At 40.0% G+C, this 21,283-nt stretch overlaps 1 long non-coding RNA gene across 2 annotated transcripts in view; it reads left to right on the top strand.

Moving 5' to 3' along the window:
* The window catches only part of LOC106629146 (uncharacterized), a 14,404-nt gene extending 1,959 nt beyond the window's left edge, over window positions 1-12,445 (top strand). The window contains exons 2-4 of one of the 2 annotated variants that reach the window (XR_015772301.1): window positions 9,527-9,608; window positions 10,925-11,064; window positions 12,326-12,445. This is a non-coding gene — a long non-coding RNA (uncharacterized LOC106629146). Of the gene's footprint in view, window positions 1-6,530; window positions 9,609-10,924; window positions 11,065-12,325 lie in introns of those variants that run through there. The other variant, XR_001332302.2, reaches the window with a different exon arrangement.
* Window positions 12,446-21,283: the final 8,838 nt, after the last annotated feature.

Genomic DNA, 21,283 nt, shown 5'->3' with positions numbered 1-21,283 from the left:
GATGCAGTGCTGATTTTGATGAAAACTTGGCTCCAGCAGTGTCAGTTACAGGGATGAATTAGAGGCGGCTATTCTGAACTGTGAGAAAGAAAAAAATAAAACTAATCACAATTATTTTTACAAGAAGAGTAATTGCTGAAGAGAAAAGAAAGAAAAAAAAATGAGTTTTTATGATAATAGAGAAAACTGAGTTTCTTGGTTAGAACTGTTCCTGTTTCAGGTACAGCCTTTCTCTTTCCTGAAGGGATTTGTTTTGCAGAGAACTTCCCTCAAGTCCTTTGCTGACCCTGTGTTCCCTGCTTCTTAAAACAGCTTGTTAGAGGATGTGCTGATTTGGAATGGAACAGAAGATTTTTTTTAATTGTTCTGGCTCTCAAGAAATGCCCACAGTATCTACTTGCAACAAGTATATCCCAATCCCTTCCCACACTTCTCCATAAAGGAAAGTATAATCTGCTGGGGTTATTGGTTTCTATTTTAGGTGAAGTGACAGAGTGATGTATTGTATTTCAGCTCTGGAGCTGAGCATTACTTTAAGATTTTTTTATTTTATTGAGCAAGTTCCTTTCTTTGGTTCCTTGTTAAACCCTCATGAATTTTTGGTGGTTGCCCTTGCAATTTGACATTGTTACATTCACTTTTTATATTCTGCCCTTTAGTTTAAACAATATTGCTTTCTGTTCAACTCCATTCTGTGGATGAGTTGTTTTTCTAAAGATGTCATTATCTGAAGGAACCTTGCCTTGTTTATTGAAGAAAGTGGAAAATGCATAATAACTAGTGCTAGAAACTGGAATAAAAAAAAGGAGATTCATATGCAGACAGTTGAATGCTACCCTGATGAACCAGGGGTGTTTTTCATGCCTCTGCATATTTCCTGTCTGATGAGAAGCCAGTAATTTAAAATAGATTTTTCAAAAGCAATCATTCATTTTCATGTTCCTTATTTTGAAGTCTCTGTCTTGAGAACCTCAGTCTGATTTTCAGAAAAGCAGAGCTTTTGCAAAAACAGGTGAAATCAATGTATCACCTATATTTTAAGCAGTCTCTGAAAAAAAATAATTATATGATTCTGAGTAGTCAGATTTATTGACTGAGATACTTGATATGAATATTTCCATACCTTGATTTTCCGTTGTATAAAGTGGAAGTAATAAAAATACACCATTTGCAAAATGGGCTGCTGTGAAGCAAATTCATTCTTGTTTGCAAAGAATTCAGATGGACACTTAGATAATCTGGTCATGTTAAACAAGCCCATGAGTAGCCTATCAGTGAATTCAGAAAATAACATGAAAGAAACAAGCTGCAGAGCCACACTTGGAGCTGTGAAGACTTTGTGAAGTATTAAACAACTGCTTGGCCAGCAAGCACTTCATGATGTGTGCTGAACAAGGTGGGAGTCTTACAGGAAAACCGCAAGCCATAGCATAATCCAAAATTCTGGCTCACTTCAAAACAGAAGGGGCTCAAATCAATAAGAAGGCAACCTGTTGGTGACATAATTAGGTGATATTTCAAAATGGTTTAATCTTTTTTAAAAACTTCTGGCAACTTTTTTTGTGTTGCTGCATTTTAGCATGTGATGGAAGCATGTAATTTTTCACCTGAGTTAAAACATTCTTCTATCAATGACCACTGTATCATGTTGAGATACAAGGTGTAAAAAGGGCTTTGAAGTTCTTGATCTATTGCATGATCTTGTATGTAGGATGATCAATTAACCCTCTTATTCATTTTGCAGACTACTTTAAAGTCTGTAAAGTAGGACTAGTCTCTTACATTAGCAGGAATAACTGCATGTAAAGTACTTGTAAATTTTTGAACTGTTCTCATTTTGGGACTCTTGTGGTAAATAAGAGGGATAGACTCTATTTTCTGGATTCCTGTCATTCTTAGGATGCTTCTTCAAAAATCACCACTATTTAATGCAGACAGTTGTGTCTCTCTTTATACATGTGTTAATACAGGTTCATTTTTAACAGCTGCGTGGCTCATCATCTGCAGACTACCTCTAATCTTACCTGCAGGTTCTTAGAATCATTTCTGTTGGACTTGATAGCTGCAGCAGCCAAGTGTCATCAGCAATGTTAGCTAATCCTGCCTCCTTCTCCAGGGCATTGCAACACATGCTCCCAAACAGATCCTTGCAACATTTTATTGCTTAACTATTTTTCTTTCTTTTCTTTCTTTCTTTTCGATAAGGAAAACGAAGGGATTTTCTGCTTGGTTAGTCCAGTCCAAGCAGCAAGCTCTGGGGAATTGTGCTGTGGTAGAACATTGATGGAAGGGAACGAGGGTGTATGTATCACCGGAGTGCAAAGCCCTTCAATTTATTACAGTGCAGGCAGAGGTAGGTTCATTCTTAAGACTGATGGGTGAGCCCTGCAGGTCTGGCCATGGTCACTTAGAGCATCGTCACCCCCAGCATGAGGATGGCCTAACACAGCCATCAGAAGAGACCAGGTGCCCACTCAGCTGCTCAGGTTGGTGCTTGGCATTTTAGCTCAAAGCCACTACATTGGCAGAGTGAAGGGCAGTAGTTTTGCCCTGGGCTAAAGGGGTGTGGGCACATGTTCCTGTTTGTCAGATTCTCTCATCAGGAGGAATACAACAGGTGGAAACACTTTACACCAGCACAGCATTATTTACCAGAGTTTATTGCTGAAAGTGTCAAAAGACTGATCTGTACCCTAGAACGACTCTGGTTTGGGAACATTTTCCCTTGTGCTGTCTTTGCTGGGGTGGCAGCAGCCTCTGTAAGAAAGTCAGAGCAGACAAGTAATAATTTACACTGCAGCAGCAAGGTCTGGCAGAGCACCTACTTAATGAGGGGCCCTGAGTGCCCTAAGATGAAGGCAGCATAATGCAGAATGTTGAAGCTAAGATTTCTAGGATCTTAGAGCACTGGGCTTAAAGCCTGCTAGAATTCATTGGTATATATTTTTGGCTGTGTTAAACTTACCTAAATGAATATATTATTTCTTACTTCCAGGGAAGAGCCTTTGTCTGAAGACCATAGAAATTGTGCACACTCTTCTGAAGATGGTCCTCTTAAATGTGCAAGAACAAAAACTGCCTTCCTTCCCCTAAATATTTTGAGAGAAGAATGCACTTTCCAGATTCCTTAATTTTCCTGGATTGCTTCTCTTTCACTATCTGCTCAACTGTGACCTTCTTTCTGGCTTGGAAGTGCTGCAAGATCTTTCCTTCAGACCTCATCTGCCTCATTTCTAACTACTTGCTGAAGTGGTTCATGCAATTCTTGGCAAGAGATCACTCACTGACCATGTGACTTGATGGATTTGTGACACCCGTCTCTTGCTATTTCATCATGTGCTGCAAACTTTTTCATGTGAGAGTGGAATCCCTGTTGGGAAGTATGGACTGCATTAATGAGTACTGCTTTGCAACTAATCCAAGTTTGATGATTGATGAGCATATGTATTTTAGTTTTCACTTGTCCTTACATATCTGTAATTATTTTCTGTCACACTCCCACCTTTTGCTTTTTGTGTGCATACCAAGAAACAGATCCAGCTGGTCTAGCAGTTAACTGCTGCTAAAAGAGGCACAGATACTGCCTTTCCTCTGCCCTGGCTGTTTCTGCACATTCCTACTGCTTCCCTCTCGTGTTCCTCAGTCTTTGTGGAGTAATATGTAAAAAAAAGCCCAAATAATTTCATGTTACTGGGATCTAAAATTAATCTCTGATATTATAAGAAATTCTCTGTGAAGAAATGAGGATTGGGAGGCAATTTTTTTGTATGTTTTGAGCTCCCTGACATAGGCAATATAGATCCACTGCTTTTATTCATCACAGAATGTCAAAGCCTGGAAGGCCTCTCTGAGGGTTATCTAGTCCACCTCCTAGCTCAGAGGAAGGTCAGCTTGAGTCAGGTTTTGAATATCTTTGAGGACAAAAGCACCACAAACTCTCTGAACTACCCATGCCAGTGTTTGAACACACTCACAGTAAGAATTTATTTTTTTTCTTAATATCTTAAAAATAAGAGTTCTCTGCTGGTTAGACTATTGTAAGTTGATCTGAGTTTTCTTTCCAAATGGTCTGGTAAGCTATAGTGCAAACCAACGACATCCATCTATTGAGTTGAGTGGAGGTAATGCAAGTGATAGCACTCACCTTCATCCATTACTGTGGCTGGTGACTCATCCGAGATCCCTAGCCAATATAGTTTAGAAATCTGATTTGCGTAACGCATTCCAAATCCTTTTATTGCTAGATGCAGAATAGAAATAATTTATGTATTTAGTTAGTGTGACTTCTTTTATCATAATATGTTGGATGTTTTTTATTTGTTTATTTTGCAGTATTCTTTGCTGTAAGAATAACTGATTTTTTTGGCTAAATGTAGTTTTAATGCTTATGTAGCAAACTTTATAGCCATGGTTTCCCCAGTCTGTATTTTGATGGCACTATAATAATGCAGGCTGTATCTGTGCCACTTAACAAATGCTACAGTGTTCTGTGACTGAAAACAGACTGAGACATGCCCAACCTGTTGTGCTGCATTCATTTGGGTGACCTGCCCCAGAAGTTATTTGACACATCAGTAAAGAAGAAATAATGAAAACAACTGGATCCAGTGTTTGTGATGTCTCTGCCTGCTCAATGTCTCTGAAAAAAATATATTTCTACAAAAAAGAATTACCGACTAGAATAATAATTGTATGGTATGAATGCATAAGTTAGATTTCTTTAAGAGATGGAATTAGTTAATCCCTCCCAATAGACACTAGAGAGAGATATCATGGATAAGATGAGGTTTCTGGTCTGTATGAAGTTGTTGTTAGGGAGAGAGGTCAGCCACCAACACAGGAAAAAGGACCTGTATCAAAGGAGGTAGTGACTGTGTCCAGCTGAAATATTGACAAACTTGAGCATGTTATTGAGTCCCTGAGTATATGAGATAAGAATGGGGTGGGATTGTCACTAAAACGCTGTAAAACCAGAAGCTGTTGTGGTTAGAGATTCTTCTTCTATGCCTGTTTCTGTTGCTTTTCTTGACAAGTTGTCTCCAAGAGGGGTTTATGTAGAGTTTGAGTGCTCCTATTTTAGGTTGAGCTCTGCAGAGAATGTGTCAGGAGATCTCCAAGATCATGGTGGTACCCAGAGCCTGCATATAGAGTCTCTGGGGGTCCTTTATAGCCAGTTAAAGGCTATGCCTTGTGTTCATCTGGAAGTCCTTAGCAAACTTCCCTCTGTAGCCAGTAATGGGCCTGGATTGCAATGTTAACTATCCCAGAATGTTTTATATTTTTAACAAAAAATATACCAAGGTAGTCTTAACTGTCAAACTGGGATGCATTAAATTTGCGTTGTACATTGTTTCCTTTCATGTACTGTTTGTCTTTAACAGACTTGGCATGACTGTTTCCCAAGCAGTAAATACATTCTGGCATAATTAAAGCACATCAACATCCTTTGCAGGCAAAACCTCAGAGATGGTATCTCTGGAGGGAGATGTTGGAACTGTCCCAGAAGTTGCCAACTGCTGTTTATCTCTTAACCAGAAAGCTGCTGTCTTTCTGAATCACCATCCCAGACCACATCTGTATTTACAGTGACCCCCTTTGATTCATAGGTCATTACTTGGGCAATTGTAAAATTTTAATCTTATTTTTTAGTGCATTAGATATGTTCAGCCAGAAAAAGAAAAAAGGAGCCAGAGAAAGCAACTTGAAGACTTGTGATTTATGTAAAAATCCATGTAAGACAGTATAACTTAGTTAATTCTTAACAAGGTAGATTTCCCTCAGCAAGGTGGCTATATGGGATGCACTTCTGAGGGTGTACCAGATTAGTTCTGCTGCTGCTGCAGCCAATGTTTATGGACATAAATTCATGGATCTTGGTCCTGTTGCTGCCACTGTGTAAGCAGATTTTTTTATCACTTTTTGTTTGGACAGGCACGAAAGCCTGCTTGTATATTTAAAGTAGCATCTGCACAATAGTTGTATACTTAAAATTACTGTGCCTTGGCGTCACCTTCCTCTATTGATCTTTAAACCAGCACAAAATGAAATTGAAAATACAAGCCATTCAGGCAAAAATTCTATTAAGGGTAGTAAAGAGTATAGGGTACTCTAGTGTGGGGCTTCTAGTGCAAGGGCAGGACCACAACATTTTTTCATCTTAATATTATGTGATGGAAAAGGACATAAATCTATATGGATAAAGTGAATTTATGCATAGGCAATTAGCTTCTGCAGAAGAAGAGACAGGTTGTAAATGCTTTGAAAAGCCCTTCTCCCATGCCATCAAGTAATTTAAACCACAGACTATTCTTTGGGGAATATTAGAGCTGCAAAAACTAGCTGGTCATAACTTTATGTAAGTGATAAATTTAATACAGCTATTAACTTATGACTGCTTGGAAAATAAAGGCACAGTTTGCATTAACAAGGTTGAACTGGATGATTTCTTTTGAAAAAACACCTCAATCCTTTTTTAATATGTTTTACGTAAAAAAAAAAAAAAAAGGGTAATGTTTCAGGTGACTGCTGGACTCTGTATTTAAGCCTTTATTTGAAAAAAGGTTCAGGGATAAAAAATGTCATGCAAATATTTGTGGAATACCTTGTGTATTTCCAGGACAAAAAATATTGAGTGGATTTAAAAGAGATCCCTCCAAAGATGAATTTTACCAGTAATAGAAAAACTTTCTAAAATGAGTGCTTCTCATCAAGCATAATCTTACTGCCTAAACAGTTACTATTTAGTGAGATTATTGACCTTAAATCTAACCATAATGGGGCTTGTAGTTCTCAATTACATAGATGGACTGTAGATTCAGTTTGACAACTTTATTTATCATAAACTTAATCAGGAGTGCAATAGTGTTCGTTGTTGTCTCCTTCTTCTGTGTTTTGCAAAGTGACAGTGTCCATTTTATAAGTGGCTTTTGCAAATCAAAATGAGCCTGGAGGAGCCTGGTCTGTACCCAGCCTCAGGTGTCAGGGGTGGCTGTGGCAGCGCTGAATTGCTGTGGAGGAAGGATATTTTGGGGTGATGGCTGTGCTGGGGCAGTGGAACAACGCTGCTGCCAGAGCCTGTGGAGGAGCAGCCAGGATCCCTTCTGTGGCCATATGGCCTGCAGGGGTCTCTCTGTACTACAGGGGCTGGGGTGCTCCTCTGCAAGCCACTGGTCTTGGACTGGGTCCTTCTGAGTGACTTTACAGCACTTTCCACCTGTTCTTGTGCCGTGCTGTGTACACCTAGGAATTGCAGCAGGGAGTTTAATTCTTGGGTACAGTGTGGGGTAAATGCCTTCCCAGGGTTAAATGGGGATTAGTGCAGGCTTTTTAAGGGTGGGAAGGGTCAGGCTCAGAGTGGGAAAATGAATCTGTGTTCTTCACCACTTTTGAGCGGGAATCCTCTTCCCTTTTGCTTACTTTCAGTTTCAAAGGCTCGATACATCTGTGTGGATACCTTGTAGTAAACACCAGTTTTAGTCCATAGGTACAGCTTTGGGAAAGAATAAAGTGACTTATGGTCAGCAATCCTAACTTCTTCACAGCTGCAACCAATTGCTATTTAAGAAGCAGAGCAGAGCTAAGCAAAGAGCAGAACTGAGGAGGGGTAGGCAGGTCTGGACCTCTGGGTGTTGTGACTGCGTGCTTTAGGAGTTACATCTCTATGATTCAATTGCTGAATCATTCCCCTCATTCTTTTAGGTTTAGAAGTGCAGTTCTGTTAGGGACTTGCATCAGGACATAAATGTCATGGTTTAGGTACCATGTCTGGGAAGAATCTTCTAGGCAGGGTGGTGGGATAGGTACAATTAAAACCCTTGCAGGTTTTGTATTGGTTCATTTCTTTGTATGACCCTGCTCTCACCAAAGTCGATGGGACAATTCACCCATTTAAATAGTGTTTTCATTATCATGGCTTCCATTCATTTCTGTCACATTGATGCTCTCTTTTTCTTCCCTGGCTGGTGGAAGCCCTCAAGTGCAGGAAGCAAATGGACAGGAATTTAAAGGAGCTTCTGACAGTCCAGCAGTTTCATGGTCAGTTTGAACAGCTCCAAAAATGAGGTTGGAGGAAACGGACAGGCAAAACCAGACAGGAGTCTGGTCATGAACGGAAAGCAGTGTCTAGTTTCCAGTCTTACTGAACTCTTTGGTTCTTAGTTACTTCATGAGAGGAAGGAGCAGAGTGGGAGATGGATACTGATAACATCACCTGTGATTTAGGGTGTCAGGCTGCTTGTATATGAAAACTGTTGACACAAAGTCTGGGAATCATGCAGAGCTTCAGGCATGTCCCGCCTTACACAGAGCCAGTGAGCAGCCCTGAAAGTGGAACTATTTATGGGAGGTTGTCTGTTTTCTCTTGTGACTTGTGGATATTGTTTCTTGTTCACCCAGGCTCTGAGCCCTATCAGTTTGCACTTAAATATAACTTTCCCAGATTTTCAACTCTGCTGTTTTCCCAGAGGAATATCTGTTCCTGGCATGTAGCCTTCCTTTTATCATACTCATATCATACTCTGATACTCAGATACTCCGACGTTCACCTCACTCACTAAGTGTTGGTAGCTTCTGGTCAATGACCAGCAGCCTAAATATTGCCAGCTATCAGGCCCTCCTCTCTGCCCTCAGATGGAGACATCGTGGTTTACTTGATCCGGCCCTATATGATGCCACATGCCTTCAGTTTCTTCAGCACAGCCCTGGCCATGATCCTGGAGTACCTTGCCAAGGAGAAAGTGATGGAGGAGGTTTACCTTCCTTGCAATCTGAGTCAGGTGGCACCGGGAATCACAGAAGTGCTTGCAGGAGGAGTGGTGGTGTGGCATGTGACTCTTCCATGTATCCAGTCCTCATGTGCCTAATTGTCAGGGACAATGCCTAAGTGTATGTGCCAAAGCTGTCAAGATCATGTGCTGTGTTTGCATATACCGTCCAACTTAGCCAAATATTGTATTGCTGGGAAATTTTCTCAAGAAAATCTAAAGGGTTAGACTAAATAGTATCCATAAGTGACAGTTTAAAAGAGACACAAAACAGTGTTTTCATAGTTACTGATATAGGTTCTGTAAAACACAACTTCCTTGCATTTTATAAAATAGGAATTTAATTTGACATCTTTGGTAAAAAACTGGATTCTGTATGATTCTCCTCTCAAACCAAGTCTCACCCTTGCTTTATTTTTTGAGTCATTCAGAACTGCAGTACATTTATACTTGGTTAATGCATGTGGGCCATGGTTAGTGACTGCTAGTTTAGCTGTTCTTAAGTTCTCATACCGTTGCTTCAGGTCAAAGAGAGCAAAGGTCTAGTATTTTAAGGGATTTGATGCTTCTAGATAAAAACATTTTGCATTCCATGCATGCTCAATCTCTAAAGATAAGTAGGGAGGAATACTGGAAAACCCTGGTATCTCAATAGAAACGATAGTCAGAATGTAACTTACCTTGCATGGTGGTAGTTTGCATTCATCAACATACCTTTGTTTTTGTTTTCTACCTGTTATAAAACCTTCTGCACTTCTTTTTAGTACTCATATGAACATTTGATGACTGCTGCTGTGAAGATTTTATCATTGAAACAATTGTTTCCTGAGCACTTCATTTCTTCAGGTAGTCCTATCAATGATTATTGCTTTGGGGGCTTTAAAACTGAAGTTACTTTAACATGCAGTAATGCTACTTGATAGTTTCCTCTGGGAACCCAAGCACTGTGTTAGCTAAAACAACTGTATGAAGAATGCTGTTCTCATGGCTCAAACACTTGTAATGCTGTCCCACCCAAACTAACCTCACTGTGAGGGTGACTTTTAATCCATGAATGAGATAAGAAGTGGAACTGTTTGTTACTGTCCCTCATATGTGAAGATATTTCTTTCAACCAAGTTAGTATTTAACTGTCTTTATTTTACTGCTAACAAAAATAAAATCATATAATTATAAAAGAGACAGGTGTTTCAGTCTGTTGTAAAAAAGTCATTGCTGATTGGCTCTGAGCAGCTGGTATAAGAATTCTGTTGGCGAAATCAAATTAAATACAGGGTATGAAAGGATACCTTTTTTCTAATGGAAGGAGAAGACTGACTGACATTAGGTGAAAAATGATGATGGCAATTTCACTAAAATGAAATTTTAGTGCTGCAGTTCTTTGTGGCTGCACTGTATTTTTTCACAAGAAACCATCCCAGGAATTCATCCTAGCATCATTGCAGGACTGTTTTTAAAACATATCAATTTCATCATGCATATGCATGGATCATAAAATTCCAGAGTATCCCAAGTTATCCCATCATGCTAATGCAGGATTTTTTTATTTGATGAGAATCTTTGGATAATTTCTTTCATGATGCTTTTTCACCTAATTTCCATACTGCTGCTGCTAGCATTTTGTACCAGATGCTCTTCTGTCATTAAAGCAACTGTTCCCTGATTCTTTTGTACATGAAAACTTGTCTACTATGTATATCAGGTGACCCAATAAAATCTATTTCAAATCTTGCTCATTTTGTATCATGTGACTATCCCAATTAAAAATACCCTGCTATGCTCCATGCCCCCAATACTCCATTATTGTTTCAGATTGAATACAGTCCTGTCCTTACATATGCCTGATGTGGTTGATGAAGATGGGTGACATGGATTCAGTGCTATCTTACTTATTTGATATCTCCACCTCCTGGGTAGTCTGACAGCATGTATTTTTATACAGAAAATCTATAAAAGTAGGGTCTGATAATACTAGCTTGAGTGGCTGGGCCATTACCTACATGAGCATAAGCAGAGAAAGAAGGCCTGTGCCAGATGAAAGAAATAATAGGTATCTGTCCTCTCTGCAGGCTTAGAGGGAAACCAGTACATGATAGCTAAGATAAATATGAGCTTGTTATCAACTGACAATATTGCTGTTTTTCTTGCCTTGTGTACAGCAGCAGCCAGACGGATGGAGGCAATGGCCCTTCCCCCTGAGTTCAAGGGAACTTTGCTCAGTCCTGGACCATCCAGGTGTTTGACAGATCTAAGTTGATATCTGAAGCTTCAGGTGGAATTTTGCTGCCTCAGGATCTTGCAAGTATCTCATCAGTCCTATATGTAATATCTTCTTGGGTGGCTAAATAGGACTAAATACCAATGTGTATGTTGCTAAATCCTTTTCCTGTGTCTGAAAATGATATGCTCAGATGAGCAGTTTGAGGTCACCACCAGTGTTACCTGGATCCATACACACATCTGCTTTGGGCCCTCATTCTCATCATACTTCTGTGGTACAGTTTATGCTGGAGTAGATATATATATAGTGGTGGCCAGACGTGTGTTTACTTTCCCTCTCTGGGCATCATTCTCCCACTGTTGCCCTCAGTGCTGAAGCAGCCTGCTTTGGAGTCAGCTGAGCGGTAGTGCTGGAGATGCAGACTTGGTAGGAACATGGAAGTAAGAAGGGCAAGTTTGCCCTCTGGCCCAGCCATATCACAGAACTTCCTAGTAGGGTACTCACTTGGTCCTGCAAGTTGTCTTGTCTTTGTCTCTACAAATCCAAAGTAATTCAGCTATTCAGAAAAAAGTTGATCATAAACATGTAAAAGGCAAATGCAATCTGAAGATAAATCATGCACAGTCAATGGCGCTGGGGCTGTGAAGTTAATTTCCAGGGAAGATTTAAATGAATCAGAAGGCAGACATGAGCATGCATTGCAATATGCTCTTTGACAGAATTCTTCCCCTAGAGGCCCCTGGCAATCTGCAGACCTCCCCAGACTAAACCTAAGAGCCTTCCTGTAAATAAAGAAGGGACAGCCTCTGGAGGCAATCTGGATCTCTGTGAAAAGCCTCTTTGTTCCAGTCTGTGAGGGCTGGAAAATTCTTAGGCAGCAGAACTCTGGATGCCGACAGGAACAACTCCGCCTGCTGGTTTGGCTCTCTGATGGGAGAGCGAGTGGCTGGTTCTGCTGGTGGATCCAAGACCCCATCCCCGCAGATGAGGGAGACTGGCAAACTTACTGGGGCCTCTGGCAAATGTAAAACCTTATGTAGTGTTTGGGGCTTGCCCTCCCTGACTGCTTTCTGCCTTTCCTGGTGCAGGAAGGTGGATAGTTTCCAGCTGAAATGGTTGATGGAAAATTCCTGCTAAGGAAGAAAAACTAGAGGCTTAACTCTGGTAGAGACTGTAGTGATGGGCTGGGGCCAAACCTAGGAAGATCAGGGCATGGGCTGGTGCCATCCCACTGTGTCTGTTGTCTGTGAGGGATGCTGGGGTGCTTCTGCTGCTGTCAGGATGGGGGATGGTGAGTCAGGGATCTGCACTTCTTTCTCTGGTTGTTCCTTTCTCTCTGCAGCAGGTGAAGCTCATGAAAATGTCATAGGTCAGCAACCAAACCGGCCATGGTTACTGTTTGGAGAGAATCCCCTGTGAGGAGAATGCGTGGAGCATCTGAATGACTTCACCAGCCATGGAAATACTCTACAAATAAAGTTGTTTTGTTTAGTTATAAATTTCATGCTGGAATGGTTATTCTTGAATGTGTATAGGGAAGAACACCCAGAAATTAGTATTACATTAATCATTAATGACAAATTTGGCTGAATTTGAAAGTGTATCCTAAAGTTGAAAATCAATAATTGGATTAACAGAATTTCTGACCAGTCCTAGGACTTGTAGACTTCCTCAGGCATTGTTGAAAAGGTTTTGTTTTCCTTCATTTTTCATATTCAAATTTGGTAATGTTTCTTTCCTGTTGCTAATGTTCCTGTTCATTTGTTTATTGGTTACTATTCTGAAAAAAAATCTAGGCTTTGGCTTTTGAGGGAAAAGGATGTGGAGCGGGAAAACAGAGGAAGGCCCTTTGGAAGATTTGTGGAATTTGAAAATGTTACAAGTGAGGCCAACCACCATTTTCAAAATTGCTATTCAAGTATTTATTTCTGACAGAAATGGAGGAGTCAAAGGAAACCCTTACCTGCTTTTGTTCTAAGGCTCAGGATGTTCCCCGTGTTGTGTTTCTCCCTCTGCTGAATAGTTTATCTTCTGCAGGTGTCAGTGGAGGGTTTCATAACACACTGCTTGGTTCACTGTCTTGCCCTGAGATCTTGGTGCAGCCTTGCACTTCGCATCTTTATAAATAAATCATCAGCTTTCACAGATGAATCACCTATTGTTTGAGGTGGGCAGAATATTTTAATGGCATCTAAGTAAAGAATTGTGATTTTTAAATGTTTGGTTTGTATTTTTGATCTGCTGTAGTTAGAATTTATGTCCAAGAAGGTATAAAGAAAAAAATAGGACAGGAAAGGTCACTGAGCTGCAGCTGTAACAGAGACCCACATCCTCGGTGTTATTATTATTCATGACTTGTGGTGTAACTGTAGGATGGAGGAATCAGATTCTTTGGCAGCTCAGGTTTGGGCATTGCTAAAACGTGGGACTGAAATGGGCCAAAGCCTTTTCCTGATGAGAAATAACCAATGGAGCTATGTAGTGGAGCACAGGGAAACAGCAGAATGTCAGGATGTGAAGAGGTGTTTGTGTACTCAGAACTCACCTGGTTTTCTACTGTACCAGATGGACATCTCAAAGCTGTTCATGCTCCCTGCAGATCTTGCCACAGACACTTCTGGAGGCCAGGCAGTCTCACTTGCAGCACATCTACCTCAATATTAGTCAGCGTGGTGGGCTGCAGGCATCTTGTACATCCCTCTCAGAGCCTGCTATAATACTCTTATGATATTTTAAGAGTTCTCTCTGTTGTATTAAGAACATCTAATTGAGGCTTTGCTGATCCTTTTTGGAAAAGATCCTTTTTGGCTCTTCCCTGATCTCTTTGGGCTCAGCACTACACTGGGAGGCATCCAGGGTTTTGCTTTACTCTCCTTTTGGGAGTGGGACCTCCAGAAGCAGTCATGCATCTCATTCCATGCTCAAAATAGCAAAGCACTTTCTGTGGAAAAGTAAACTTCCATGGTTCCTGAAGAAATAAATGAATACTGAATAGTGCTATGTGGGCTTTAGTGCCATGCATATGACAGGGAGGATGCACTTTAAAAAAAAAAAAAAAAAAAAAAAAGTTAGTGAATGTAACAGATGAAATAGGAGTAAAAGCATTTCTCCACCCGCTTGGCTGAGGGCAGGACTGAGAGGTAGGACTGGGTGCTTTGACAGGGCAGAAACGCACGGAGGTACAGGATGCTGGTGCCTGGGACTACAGGGTCCCTGGCTCAAATGGGATATCTCTGTGCTCATTGAATCCCACCCAGAGACACCAGGAACATGTCTGGGGACATTAAGTACACACAAATGGTTTAAGCAAACCGCAGTGAACGGAGGGGATGAGGGGTGATCCTGCAGGGCTTTTTCCCAGGAACTGTGCTCTGTGTTTAGTAACTTGAGCAAAACTGTGCTGCATCCCAAGATGAAATACAATTGTTGAAAACAGTTTTGTACTGCACTCTGCCTCTTTGCATCCCCATCAGGACTAATTCTGGTTTGATGCTGACACAATATTTCTAGATGGTGATTGCCACTTGAGGGATAGTACAGATGATTTTATATTTCATAACAAGTATATCACAGGATTTGCTAAAATGAAACCTCATTCCCAGCTAGCTTTCCCAGTCATACAATTTTGCTTGATGTTGTCTCCTCTTTTCATGTTTGTGGCATTGTGTTCCAGACTAGATTTAAACTCTGAATTTGCCAGAACTCAGTTACATTTGTATTTTAATTATACATTCGTCCTTTTAACATAAATTATGTCATTTGTCAGATCATATTCACATATTTTTGAAATATATCTTCATTCCTGGTTCCAGATACTGACAGACTTCGTTGTTCTGTGATTATATTTGAGCTCAATGGCACCTGATCCTAACAGAGTGAGCTCTTTGTTACTTCTGTGCTAGAAATAATACCTGTACCTGGTACAGGTCATCCTGCACCTGCTAAATGTTTTTAAGATGAGTCCATAAGTGCCTGAAGAGTTTGGATATTATGTAACAATTATGTTCTAAAGGCAGAGTATTGTGGACACTCTTAAGAAGACTCTTGCTCTCGCGTGGTTGGAAACTTCCCTTGAAATGCTGCTAAGGCTTTATTTTCTGAAATGCAAAGTCCGCGTACGAGCTCTCTCCCAGCAAGGACAAACTCCAGCACTGCTCCCATTTCAAAGGTTTGGCCTCTGCAAGTAACCTCCAGTTAGATACATCAGTGATATATTAAAGGGTTTTGTTGCTCCCTTATTTTCTTCTGACAGTAACTCCAAAAAAGGGGCTTTTTCAGAGTAGGAAAATTGTTTCAATCCTCTTTTCATTCAGTTTTGTGGTCTCTTCATTTCAATGATTAAGGACTTGGCAGGTCTGGACTTCTTTTTGGGTTTGGACCATAGCTTTGGTTTGGAACATCCCAAAATAAATTACATCCAAAAGTTTCCTCTTTGTCTGCTGTGATTTCAAAGCAATTTTCATGGCTCAGTTCAGGGCTGCCTAATAGAAGAAAATGGAAGAATAATTACTGCCTGCAGAGCTTCTAGCACAGCAGTTATTTAAGTAGCTGCAAAATAATTTAAGGTACAGGCAAATTTCTTGTTCCCCGAAGAACTGTGTGCTTTGAGCCAAACATTTTTTCCTTGAATTAGGCACGTAGTTCCTGTGGCAGTCAGGCAGCAGGCACAGCCCCAGTGTGCCAGCAGTACTTGTAAGGGCACCACTGACATTCCTGACTGTCTGAGGTGCAAAGCTCACCCCCATCAACACTGCCCTGTGTGATGTGTATTGTGGCTCCCCATCACTTCTAGAAATCTTATCATTTCAAACCCCCTACTGAATAAAAAATTAAAAATTAGAGTACTCTTCCCTCTGGGAAACCCACAGCACTCACTAAGTTCAGAATGCAACCTTGGCCCTGGCTGTGCAAAGCAGACAGAGGGCTGTCCTAATGGAGCAGCCAAGATTTCCTGCTCATGTAGGGGAAATTTCACAATAAGCATTCCAGCACATGGCCAGCCAAATGGTGGCATGTGGAGAAGGGAGGGTGCTGAAGTGGCTGATCCCTGTCCTATGCCTCACTGAGGGCAGTCCCACTGCTGTCCAGTCCAGGAGGAACTTGGGAGGGGGACGAGAGGCTTCATCAAGATGATTTTTTAGCTGAAATAGCTTTGGCTGAATCATGTAGTAAGCGACCTCATTCAGGCTGACTTCTCATAAAGTGCACGTGAAAATGCGAAGTGACCAAGAGAGAGTTTGCCTAGGCGGTGTGGAGATCTACAAGTGGGCTTCGCCTGATGCCACAGCTTGCAGAGCATCTCCTGTTTCACAGGCATAGCCACAGAACACTAGGCACCAAAAAACAAACTCATAATTAAAGTCTTTGGTGGGTATAAAACTTCATTCACATAATTTATCTTGTTGACTAAAAAAGCTATTCATTTGCTCCGAATTAAATTAATTTCTATATGCTCACCAGTAAATATGACCTGTTCAGATCTAGTGTTATCACAGTGACTTTATTTAGTTAAAAGTGACTGTATCTTAGTTAAAAGGCAAAATAATTTCAGGGAAAGAAAAAGCTATTTAGTGGTAATAACTAAAAAACATTTAAGCTTTCAGCACATTAGCACCTACATATTATGGAAATAGGAGGATGGTAGTAGTCTTGCAAGCCTATATAGAGTTAGTTAAGAGAGGGCCTTTCTAGGGTCTCTCAGGGCATGCTCACAGTGGCAAATATGAACCTGGCCAAGCCTTCTGGCCATAGGTTGTCTATCTGTGGTCAGAAAGCCAAATGTGCAAGAATTTGTTCAGACCTGTACACATCTTCTGGGCTGCAGTGGTCTTACAGCTGGAGATTTCCATGCTGGAGCATTTCAAGCTTGGCATCTGTCTCAGTCCCAGTAACCATCTGTGTCCTTATGTGATTCAGGGAGGCAAAAGCCACAGGATGTCAAGTCTAAGCTGTGGGGGAATTTACTTTGATGGAAAGTGTTTAGCGGGTGGGAAAATGGGACATCCATAGCAGAGGTTTTTTGCTGGTGCCTTTGGTGTCCCAGGGGGTGCCATTATCCCAGTAAAGATCTTAATGAGTTGTGTTTTCCAGCAGAGAGACACGTTATTAACACTTAGGCAATTTTCTATGTAAAACCTTAAATTCTAATTAGGGAACATCTTAAGGAGTCAAGTACAAAACACCCATATGGATAATTTAATAGGAAACAGCAAAGAAAATGTGACATACCTAATTGATCTAAAGTGAGGGTAATAAATGTAAAAAATAATGAGAATTTGTGAAAATTTGTTTTGTTTTCTTTCCCCAGATTTGGTATGTAGTCATTCCATATTGAGAGCACTCATGGAGTATTAAGGAGTTACTATTTAATTTTAGAAAGAATAAACTGTGTCTTCTCCCACTGTCTACCCTTAAAATAAAGACTTAAAAAGAAACATCTTTTCCACTGATTATTTTTGCAGATTGGTGAGATCTTTCATTTTTAAAATGTTTCCAAGTTGTCTTTGTCTAAGTATCATATTATTTCACTCAATAGATAATGTGCTTGTGATGGAAGACGCTCTTTTTTCCCTGCTACAAAGAGTGAAACAGGTTACTGAAATGAAGCAAGTTACCCAAGTTTCTATGTTGTGTTTACACAGGAATTCAGTTTCTTTGCCTAATCCCTAACTGATAAACTTAATGAAAAAGTGTACATATTCTATAATTGTATAAGCATTAGGTATTTATGTGTCTAGCCACTGAACAAACCTATGCAAATATATTGCACAGGCTATTCAAATGGGAATGGAACAGCACTGAAAAATAGCCATGAGTGAGAGAAATAAACAGAAAAAGGAAATAAATAAACAGAAATCAAGTTGTGTTAGGAGCAACTTTGACTAAGAACTTGCACCTACCCTTGCAGAGGATTGCCTCACAATGTTGGTCAAAGGTTCCTGTCCTGTACAGGCATCTCTGTTGTAAATGGTTTTCTTTTTTCAATCCTCTGCTGAAGTTAAGAGAATTATGTTGGGAGGGTAAATTGATTATTATAAATGTTCATTAATGCACTCTTATTTAATGTACTTTGAGAGGTTATATACTTCAGAATGATGATAAATTATGGTAACTCCAATTTATGTCACTGTAGCTAAAGGGATGTAAGCATTTCTATTAATATGAAGCAGCTTTCTGGGGTTTTATAATGAAGCTATAAAACATTGCTGAAACTTAAGGTACAAGTTTCCAGTATATTTTATGCACACAGTATTCCCTTGAATCTGATCTAATCGATAGATATATCAAATTGAATAAGATATAGAGTGGGAAGAATCCACTGAAGATACAGATTCCAGCTTGTAGAAATGGAAGTATACAAGGGGAATACACTGCTTTCTCTTTGGGTTAAAGCAGGTGGACCTGTGGCGGTACATCTGACAGGCATTTTGCTCAAAGGACATCTTGCACCCTGGGCTGGTGTCTTTATCAGGATCCCTGCTGCCCTCTGCCTCAGTCCATTCTCTGCATCTAGTAGCTCCTGATGCATGGTTAACTTGGTGCAGTAAAACAGAGTTGAATTTATTAAGCTATGTTTATATTCTTCGAGGAGCTCACAAGGAGTTTGCACACAAAGGCAGCTGACCTTGGAAGAAAAACAAACAATTTAACATTAAAATCAGATCCCATCCTAAAAAGTCAGAGGTAGAAAATGCTGACCCACCTTTGAAAATTGTGCTGACTTTGGATATTTTAGTATGAGAAGCTTGAACAACAAAGATAACTTGAAAGACTTTAAATTACAGAAGAAGAAATTATAAGAAACCAACTATGTTATCCTGATGTACTGAAGTTTTACAAAGGTACTGCCAAAGGAGTGGCAGATAAAACTGACCCAAACTTTTAGAAAAACTTCATCATTTTTCTCACAAGAGGAACATACAGAGAGAGAATGTTTATTTAATGGGTTCTTTTGTATATTTTTCTCCTTGGATTAGAGAAAATGAAAATATTAAGGTACTCATACTAACTGGTTAGTGCACCAACATCAGCACCAAAGCACCAAGAATCTGTTAACTTGAATTCTGATGCAAGTTCTGCAGGGAAAAAAAGAATGTCTGCTGAGTAACAGCTTGCCTGATCTGATAACTGAGACTGACAACATGATGGGCTATGCAGAAAGGGGCAATAAAGATGCTCTACTTACAAAGCAATCCATTTGGTATCTCCTGTCTTCTTGAATATGGAATGGTTTTCTGAAATCATGACAAAACATTGATGAATGGGCACATGTATTATTATAGCAGTCAATCTGAAGGTAATGAGATACACAAAATTCCTAGTTATATTGTAATCCTGTCAATTACGAGTGTATTCTAAAAACAGAAATGCTAAGAACAAAGAAAAGAGAAGGAGACAAGGTAAGATGAGCTCAGAGCCTCACAACAGCATTTTTTTCATGCACCAAGGAATAAAGTATTTATTTACTTTGGTCAAACTTCAAGGGCCTTGTGTCTTCACAGTCCCCTTTCTTTCCTGTATTCCCATTGTCTTTTTAAACATCTGAGGGAATAATGGACTTCTCCTTTATTTTCTTATTTTATTCTGCATATGCGGGAAAATAAGCTGTGCCACAATCCACATGATATTAATGGTCAGTAGGTATTTGTAGATGAATGTAGGTTTTAGAAATACAACTGAGTGGAGATGTTGTTTGACTTTAAAACTCTGCTAGTCACCACTTGCTAATTCTACCCATCATTGGAATAAAAAATTAGAGAGCCTATACATGTAGTGCCTAAAGACCCTGTAAAAATGCCATTGCATGAGATGCCTATAGTCTAAACAGCTAGCTCAGAAAACTCAGGTTTTGATCAACAGTAAAGTGAGGATGGCTCTGGAGAGAAGCATGTTTGAAACACACCAGGAAGAAATGAATCTGCTTCCTTGAGGTAGTGTGCAGTCTTATTATTCTATTATCCTTCTGTTGGCACTTTGAAGTTCAAAGGAGCATCATGAAGCTAGTTCTGTCTAAAACGGGGAAAAAAAAAAAAAGGAAAAGAAGATGAAATGCTATAAGGTTAAACTGAAATGTGTTTCTTTTTGAGAAATAATTTGTAGGTGCTTTCAGAGCAAGATTGTAAAAATTGGGACCTCGGACTTAGACACAGTGATTTGATTTGGGGTATACCCGGTTTCCCTTCCTGCTTATCAGTTTGACTGCAGCTTTTGGCAATCAGTTACTTCTACCTGATAGCAGTCTTGGGTAACCTCTGTGAAAGGAGTAATCCCCTCATGCAGCCCACAAAAGAAAGGGCTTTTTTTTCACTTAGCATTCCCCTGCACTAGGCAAGGCAATGCAGTGCATTGGGATCCCCATCCCTGCACTGCTGCTTGGTACCCAGCAGTGGGAAGTGACAGTCTCCTTCTGTGCTGACTGTTGAATGGGCACTGGGTTACACGGGCTTTTATGTCTCTTAAACTGTATGAAAAGCAGCTGGGTCTGGATTGTGGGTTCCAGTGTTTGGGTGTTTTTTCATTACTGGACATTGAAAATGCAGCAAGCAGAGGGAATGCAAGGGATGGGGCAGAGAAGCCAGTCAAGAGCAGCAGGAACAAGTGATGCTCCTCTAACGCAAACATTATGTTTGCAGTACAGGTTTTTCAGTGTAATGTAAATAAATAGGCATAAACACAAACCATACCTTTCCAATAAATCCAGCGTACTTCTCAGTGCTGCCTTACAGTTAGACACTGATAGGTTTTGATGTCCATGTTTTTGTAGTGTTTGTCATCCATGAGCTGCAACTCTCAGTAGATTCACACTTCCAGTCATCAAAAAATTTTGATGCATTGTTATTATCCTTTTATAAGTAAGAACCATTAATGACTTCATGAAGTGCTTTTTAAGCAGACCAAGGATGAATTTACTAATCTGCACTGAATCACCAAGGAAATCTATGGAATAATCCAAACTAGGCATCTTTGGGTTTAGGCTTCTTTGAAATGCAAAATATGGCACATTATCTGCAAGGCCTTCCATCCTGCAATGCATCCAGAAGCAAAAGACCCAGTCCCTGTTCCACATGTGCTGCACCAATCAAAGGCTGAGGAAAAAAATATTAAATGCAGTTAGAATTATGATAATAATTTACAGGTATCAGGTTTTGTTTCTATGAGGTATCTCTTTTTTCCTTGGATGAAATAGTAAAGTAAGGGTAAATATCAAAGTTAGGTTAGACTAACATGCACATAGTCATTGTTTACTCTTGTTATCTGTAGTGCCTAGTAAACCCATGAGCTGAGTACTGGTAAGAAAAAA

This window comes from Pseudopodoces humilis, chromosome 3, assembly GCF_049639895.1.
Source record: "Pseudopodoces humilis isolate 2021_Gansu_Grassland_sample_001 chromosome 3, ASM4963989v1, whole genome shotgun sequence".
Lineage (NCBI taxonomy): Eukaryota > Metazoa > Chordata > Aves > Passeriformes > Paridae > Pseudopodoces > Pseudopodoces humilis.
Note: the sequence above shows the minus strand (reverse complement) of the source record. Positions and strands in the feature narration are given on the sequence as shown.